At 33.4% G+C, this 8949-nt stretch overlaps 1 long non-coding RNA gene across 1 annotated transcript; it reads right to left on the reverse strand.

Annotated features, from left to right (window-relative positions):
• Positions 1-3395: 3395 nt before the first annotated feature.
• LOC149415808 (uncharacterized) lies at positions 3396-7388 on the reverse strand. The gene is made up of 3 exons (XR_016303579.1): positions 6900-7388; positions 5944-6096; positions 3396-5787 (listed from the first exon to the last, which is right to left on the reverse strand). It is a non-coding gene; the product is annotated as an uncharacterized LOC149415808 (long non-coding RNA).
• Between the last annotated feature and the right edge of the window lie 1561 nt (positions 7389-8949).

The raw sequence follows: 8949 nt of genomic DNA on the forward strand, positions 1-8949 counted from the left end.
TATAAAATAGAGGTAGCTCAGTAAAGTTGCCACACAGCTTCTTGTCTGTTGGTTCTCCCTAAATTTGGTTGTCGTATTCAATAATAAAATATAGCAGTATTTGACATATTACATTATAGATATGTAAAAGTTTTTGTTTTTACCGTGTTAACATCAGAAGGAACAATAGTTAACTGTGTTAACATCAGAAGGAACAATAGTTTAAGCAGTAAAAGTTATCAAGTAATGTTTTAGAAAAGAAAAATAATAAAATTAAAAAGTATTTTACAAAAATTTATCTTTTACTATCCACCATTTTTTTATGTTTTTAGTGTTAGGTTTCTCATTTCATTAAGTGGCAGTTTATGTTTTAGTTTATTAAATATGCTGGTACACAATATTCCAGCCTTTGGCCTCCAAACTCATTAGATTAGTTCGATGATCAAACCTTTGTTCTCCGTAAAGCGAGTGCTGTGACTGTGCACTACCACTAGGGTGTATCGATTTTTAACTTTTTTTTTGTTTTCAAATTCCAAGATGAAAAAAAGTTGCTACTAGGTTCCACAACTTACCACAAAAAGTTTTGGATTTTTAAAAAAATGTTTAGGTCTCCCGCACAAGGCCTAAAGTTTTAATTTTTTTCAAAAAATATCAATTTTTTTAAAATTGACTAAAATAAAATCTTTACATTTGTGTTTATTCCAATTTAAAAAACAGTAATATTAGGGCATAAAAATAAGGAAGAAATGATTTTTTTTATAAAAAATGGATTTTAGGTCTCCCGCACAAGCCCTAAAGTTGGTTAATTTTGATGAAGTTTTGTAATTTTGTGTACATATATGAACCATGTTTTTTTTTTAAGTTTAAATCTCCGGAATTAATTGTGCTTTTCTTACAGAATGCATAAAATGAGTCAATATATGAAAATATTTATATCGGGCAACACTTATTGGAACATCTTTGAGTAAACCACCTTTCTTGATCATCCTTTCACATGTGATACCTACGCTGTAAATTACGTGGCAACATGTTTTTTTGTGAAATAAATTTAAAATGTGGTCAGCTATTATATATAAAGCTATTTTATGCATATGCTCACAAAATTTTCATCATTAAATCATGAACGCTTGTTGATTTTTTATGAAAGCACTTACTTGATATGCAATGTTGCCAAATCTGTTGTCCTTCTGTCGAGCTTCTGTTTGGACGGCCTTGAACAGATTTATTTCTTGGTTGAATATTCAAAAATACGTAATGCATTGGAAAGTTTGTCGCGAATTTTTAAAATTGCGGGTTTATTTAAAAGTAAAGTTATACAATCAAAACTTATTTATATTAGGTTTACAGTTGAATTCATTATTTTAAAATTCGTTTTGTAGAACAGGCTTTTATAAGATATTCTATCTTTTTAATAGCATTAATATATTATTTGAAAATGTAGATTGTTTTACAATTAAAATACCAAAGTTCAATAATATTAGTATTGTGTTTACAGTATAACAGAAAGTTTATTTTATAAAATCTGATTTATTTTAGTTGTTTTCTTTCCTTTTATTATAGAATACCTATTATATGATTTTCAGAAAACGATTTTTGTACACAATATTTGTGTACAAAAATCGTACAAAAATATGTATGTTTATACATATTTTTTAGTGGAATAAATCGTTGATTTTTTTTTACATTTACTCCACACAGGAGGCCCTGAGGATAATAATTTCCCTCAGGGCCTATGTCATCTTTGAAGATGCTGTGTGGAGGGTCTTTTTGAGGAGAGGAAGGAGTGAACATGAGTCTTGAATAGACCCATGTTTTATGAGGGAGGAAACACATAGGCCGGAAAATTGATCCACAGCCGAGCCGTTGAATACAGAAACGAGTCGTAGAAACGACCCGTTCTCATGCGACTAATGTTAACCGTGTATATATGTTGGGCATGCATTTATCGTGTTTCCCGACTATGCTCCGGTGCTGAAGGGATTAATGACGCTAGTTCCTCGGAGCATCTTCCATAGAAATACCGGTAGAACAAGCATATGCTCTAAAGATTGCAATCCGTTTGTTAAGATAGGAGAATCTATCAAACAGACCGCCCGTTTCTGCACAGAGTCGAGGGTTTTTTTCAGGTATTTTCGGGCTTCATACCAGAGGTGGCTGCCAAATCCAACCGTGGGGCGCACTTGTGATTTGTACAAATAAACAAATAAACCTGAAAAAGAACATAGTTGTAACGGAACTGTTATTTGAATTGTGCTGGTAATATTCCGTCAAAACAATGATATCGTATGCAAAACGCATATTTGGAAATAAGGATATAAGAACTGTGACTACGGTACCTTGACTTTGAACTTGACATTTGAAATCGGTTGAGAGAATTGTCGTCAATCGTCGGATTACTCGATATATACTTTATCTATATCTAAAGTTAAACCAGTAAACCTTTCATTGGGTCCGCCATTAAACTTTTAACAGAATATTGATTATCGATATTTGAAATGCTTTCGAAACACTAACATATTAACAAATATGTTAGACGTATAATTGACAACAATCGCAATCGCAACATCTATCACTCAACACAAACAAAACCCAAATCTTAAAATTTTGTCCAGTGCAAGCTACACCTATAAATATAAATGTAAACATTAATAATAATATTATCGAACCTTCCCAAACCTGTTTACTACTGGGAATAGAATTAGATATAAACATAAAATGGAAAGAACATGTCTCAAAAATTGTAGCAAAAATCAGTAGTTTTTCTTATGTTCTGGGTACCTTGAGAAAAATATTAAACACCGAATCAGTAATAGCCGCATACTATGGTTATGTATATTCAATAATAAAATACGGTATTATTTTTTTGGGGAAACTCGGTAAACGCTAAAGATGTTTTCATCATACAAAAGAGATGCATAAGAAAAATTACAAACTCTGATCGTTTAGATTAATGTAGACCCATGTTTAAAAATCTGAAAATTCTGACAGTCACAGACATATATATAATGGAGTTATGCATGTTAGTGCGATCATCTACAGACAAGTTCCCACTAAAAAGCTCAACACATAAATACGCTACAAGGCTCACAGAAAACTTACTAATACCAAAAGCAAACAAAACAATATTCCAAAAAGGACTATACTACATGGCCATTAAAGTATATAACAACCTTCCACATAACATTAAACAAATACAAGGTACACACAAATTCAAATCGTTACTAAACACTTTCCTTGTTAATAAATATCACTACACGTTGAGTGAATACCTCATGTAAATGAAACGCCTATTTTTATTGGTATATATATTTGTATTTTTTCATTTGTATATTGTTGTTTTATCTGTATAAACATTGTAATTATTATAATAAAAACAAATAATATTATATAAACATTGTAATTAAATAAATGTGGTTAGCTGGAAGAAATGGGGTCTACCCATAAGCTACACCTTTTGTAATTTTTTATTTTACAATAAATTTAAAAAAATATAATAAAATAAAATAAAAATACTTCCAACTCCTAAATGTAAAAAAACAATAGGACAGTTCAACCATGAATATCTCGGAGTAAATTTTTTTAACTCATTACCAGAAAAAATTAGAAACATGAATGCAAATATAAACGAATTCAAAAGCCACCTTAAAAAATATTCCTAGAAGTTGAACTGAATCATATCAAATATAAACCAATATAACAACACCCCCCATACACACAAGCCCTGCTTATTTATGGGGGTACATCAAATACTTGTATTATATTATATTATGTAATGTAATTCGTGTATCTTTTTTTACTAATAAAAAAAATAACAAAAAAAAAACAAAATTTTTTAGTCTATTCACCATCTTTCTTCATTGTGGAGAGTTTGCACGTTTTGCCGTTCTATCCTAGTCCTAAAGATCATTTTTTGATAAACGGCGTGTTTTATATTTGATAATTGCAGTGTTTAGCGTATAAAACCGTTGTGAAGGATTGAAACACTTTTAACACTATTATTTTTACCAATTGCCATATCTAATCTACGAAAGCAATGTAGGCATTCTGAGTGTGTTGCCTGCTCGACAGAGCAAGCAGTACTGATTCTCTCCGCACATGTGAAAGTATCCGAAACTCTATACAAACCTGTTCACAGATGATATTGGCTTCATCAGAACGTTTCTTTCTATAAATCCTTTTTGTGTAAGTCGGCTCGCATGGGGAGAAAGCTACCGATATCTTTTATGCCTTCAAATGAGTTTTTAAATGCGGTAAAATATTTGTGTACTAAAATATGTATAGTATCAATTTAAAAGTGCGTAAAAACAGACATCTCCCCATCTCAGAATTTTTTTTATTTATTTTTTTTTTATAGTAATTTTATTTAAAGTAAAATTAATATTCTGAAATTTGTAAAAAAAAGATAAACTCTTAGCGAAATAATTACTATTCACTTGGAAATCACATGTGTTTCTATGAATCTCTCCCTTTTACGGTCATGAATAGTTGCACTCGGAATAATAAAACGTTATTCTCCACTGTCTGTTGGCATATGCTGCTTCGGCCGCCTTTTTGAGAAAAATAATAGGTGTAGAGGGAACAAAAATTATTCTCCTTTGTGAATCAGAGTGTGTCTCTTCAAATCTCCTTTTCGGGAAGATGAATAGTGGCACTCAGTACAAGAAAAATATTTTTCTCCAGTGTGAGTCAGAATGTGGCTCTTTAAAGTGCCCTTAAGAGAAAATGAATAATTGCACTCAGAACATGAAAAAGGTTTTTCTCCCGTGTGAGTAAGCATATGGATCTTTAAATTACCCTTATAAAAGCTTGAATAATTGCACTCAGAACATGAAAAAGGTTTTTGTCCACTGTGAATCCGCATGTGTCCGTTAAGGTTGCATTTTTTATAACATGCATAGTTGCACAAGGAACATGAAAAGGGTTTATTTACACTGTGAGTCAGCATGTGGCTATTCAGTTGACCCTTTCGATAACATGCGTAGTTGCACACGGAACATGAAAAAAGTTTTTCTCCACTGTGAGAGAGTATGTGTTCCTTTAAACTGACCTTTTGAGTAAATGAATGATTGCACTCAGAACATGAAAAAGGTTTTTCTCCCGTGTGAGTAAGCATGTGTATGTTTAAATTTCCCATTCGACAAGATGAATAATGGCAATCGGTACAGTAAAAATATTTTTCTTTACTGTGAGTCAGCATGTGGCTCTTTAAATCTCCCTTTCGGGAAGATGAATAGTGGCAATCGGTACAGTAAAAATATTTTTCTCCACTGTGAGTCAGCATATGGCTCTTTAAAGTGCTCTTTAGAGAAAACGAATAATTGCACTCAGAACATGAAAAAGGTTTTTCTCCACTGTGAATCCGCATGTGTCCGTTTAGGTTGCTTTTTTCATAACATGCATAGTTGCACAAGGAACATGAAAAGGGTTTATTTCCACTGTGAGTCAGCATGTGTCTATTCAGTTGACCCTTTCGATAACATGCATAGTTGCACACGGAACATGAAAAAAGTTTTTCTCCACTGTGAGTCAGCATGTGGCTCTTTAAATGGACCTTTTGAGAAAATGAATAATTGCACTCAGAACATAAAAAAGGTTTTTCCCCACTGTGAGTTCGCATGTGGAGCGTCAGATGTTCCTTTCGTGAACATAAATATGTGCACTCAGAACATGAGAAAGGTTTTTTTACAATATGAGTCAGCATGTGGTTCTTCAAATTGCTTTTTTGAGAACATGAATAGTTGCAGTCGGAACAGGAGTAGTTACTATGGGGAGATACGAATAACTTTTCGGCGAGATGCATCTTCAGCTCTGTAGACAAATTAAAAATTTTGTTGATAATGAAAGCTCATAACTACTTAATACGTTCACTGAGTAAGAGGAGTAAATTCATGAACATATATTTATAAATCCAAAAATAGGATTAAACGAATTTTTTTTAAATATTATTAGGAAAATCGGTTTTACCTGCTGTCGTGGTAATAATTTCCATGCGTTTTAAGCATTCGTTTTTAAAATCAGGCAGGTCTATGTCAATTTCCATATAAGGAAAGTCCCCCTCAACTTCTTCTCGTGGCGTAAGTTCCGCCTTGATGGTATCAGCCTCTACATTAACGCTACCTGAAAAAACAAATCGATAATACCTACGTATAAGATACACGACATTATACTTTTTTTTATTTATAGGCTGTAAATTATTATTCGTCGATTGAGAACGCCTTTATAAACAATGAAAAGCGTGAATTTTGAGAACAGACTGAATAATTTGAGAAAAATAATGACTCCAGATGTCCGCTTCAGATCGTCAGATGCATGCTTCAAGAAGGAAAAACCATTTAATCTTGAGCATCTTCAGTGCGGAGTTTGGTTGTTTTCAGTCAATGGAACCTTTGAAACCTTTATCATGACCGTGAGGGATATATAAGTAATAAGGGTGTAGTAATCTGAGTAAGTCTGAGGAACTAGCATCATTGATCCCTTCGGCACCGGTGCATAGTCGGGATACACGCCAAACGCGCGCCCAACATTTGTACACGGTTGACATTTGTCACATGAGAACGGGTCGCTTCTACGATTCGTTCTTAAGTTCAACAGCTCGGCTGTGGAACGAACTGCCGGCCTCTGTGTTTCCTCCCTCCTACAACATGGGACTCTTCAAGACCCATGTTCACTCCTTCCTCTCAACAAAAAGACCCTCCACACAGCATCCCCAAAGATGACATAGGCCCTGAGGGAAATTATTTTCTTCAGGGCCTCCTGTGTGGAGTTAATATAAAAAATAAAAAAAAATTAAGCAGTTTTCTGCAAATATACCTAAAAATCAAATAAATTTATAAACGAACTGTTAATACGACATTTCCAAACGGACATGGATTCAGAACATCCGAATTTAAAATTCAACATACGTATGCCATGAAACTTACTGACTGTCCGAGTACTCTCCGCATATTGCAAGCATTCCTTCTTTACATCTGAGAGGTCGTAATCAATATCCGTATACGGCATTTCACCTCCGCCTTCTCCCTGGGGCCCTGGTTCCGTCTTGACAGAAACAATGTCTGGATTTAGTAGATCCATGGCAGTGCTGTTGTAGCGTTTGGAAATTGGTTTAAACCAGGACAAATAAACCAGAAACAGAAAATAGTTTTAACGTTTAAGTCTCATTTTAGATGTCAAATTGACAGTTTAAACGTTCCGCTGTTGACAAAAAACGCCCAATGATTCCCTAAATTGGTAATTATTTACGTACTTCCCCCGTTTTTAATACGCATTTTAAATAAAAACAATCATTTGATCAACTTAACGACAATAAACAACAAGTTTTTGCAATTATGATTTTGAAAATATTAATATATAATATTATTTAAGTAAATAATAATTTACGATAAAATTTGCTAGCGGACACACCATTTTGACAGAACACCGATATGAACATCGCGCATAATTCGCATTTGTTGGTGTAGTGGCACTGTAAAAAACATGAAAGACATGGTCGCAGTGTTGCCAAGTTAGCATTTATATGCTAAATTTGGCATAATTACTCCATGTTTAGCATAACTATTATGCTTTTAGCTTATAGCATGTTTATTTGGCTTATTTTTACAGAAACATGAAAATAATAAAAACCAATTTTTTAACTAACAAAAATGATATCGATTGAAAAACTGGTGTCTCAATGGAGAAACATAGTTCACATTAAATGGGAATCATTGACTTCCACTGTAGAGTTTTGGAATGAAGTCATGCATATAAAGATGCAGCTAATAATAACCCCTTCGGTTATTTATGTCAGTTTGCAATGTCTATTTTAACATTGCCGCATTCAAATGCGGACATTGAACGTGTATTTAGCCAAATGAGTCTGGTCAAATCAAAACTCCGAAATCGTTTGGCGGTGAGAACCCTGAATGCCATTTTGTACGTGAGGTTTGGCGTAAAGAGAGCAGGAGAGTTTTGTTATTCTTACACTGTTCCTGCTTTGCATTGGGACCAAAGAAAGTTACGACTCCGTCTCTCAGCCTTCCACATCAGCTGCTGTTAATGAAGAAGAAGAAGATGAAGATATTGATATTTTATTTCACTGATTTTATTTCTATTTTAAATTTATGTTAGCTTTTTTTTGGCTTTTGTTAAAGTAATTAAGCATTTTTCTGGCATAATTTTCCCATCACTCTAGCATATTTTGAAGTAGTTGAGTTGGCAACACTGCATGATCGGCATAATAGACAAGTATTCAAGATTGCTGGCCACGTACCCCTTTATTAATCGACCAGGCCAAATATATATAAATATATATTTAATAGACCAAATTTGGTCCCCAACATGATTGTTTAATTTTTAATGCGTATTAAAAACGGCAGACGAAGGTAAATATTTACCCCTTAATTAACTGAAATAAAGGCCGCTACCTAAATGAATAGCGATGAATATAAGTATTAGTACTTCCCACTATCATCACAGGCAGGGGATGATAAGTCAAATAACGCGGGATAAACAAAATGTTTGGAAACGGGCAGAAACGACTCACGGTCACTTCTCAAAAAAAATTGTAGGTCATGCATAGTAAATATCAGAGATGTGCTTTATTTCAAATAAATCCATTTCAAATGGAAATGCAAAATGCAAAATGGGTTTTTTCCATTTTGCATTTTAAATGCTTTTCTAAAAACCATTTTGCATTTTGCATTTTAAATGCTTTTCTCAATGCATTTTCCATTTTAAATGCTTTTTGGCAACAAACTTCCTACTATCTCCACTCATCTTTTTTTCATAAGCCCCAAATATCAGTCGGTCCTCAACCTCGCTATGAGAGATAATTTACATTTGTCAAGTTGCTCCCTGGTAGGAGCCTTGGCAATTGAGTGATAACAATTACAAAAACTACTGAACACGGGGCCATGACGCTGTAATATTAAATGTTAGATAGCAGTTTCTATGTTTTTACGTTGGCAACATTAGTCCCGCGCATGTTTT

The sequence above is a fragment of the Hesperophylax consimilis genome, chromosome 17, assembly GCF_061612785.1.
Source record: "Hesperophylax consimilis isolate HC1 chromosome 17, BYU_Hcon_1.0, whole genome shotgun sequence".
Taxonomy (NCBI): domain Eukaryota; kingdom Metazoa; phylum Arthropoda; class Insecta; order Trichoptera; family Limnephilidae; genus Hesperophylax; species Hesperophylax consimilis.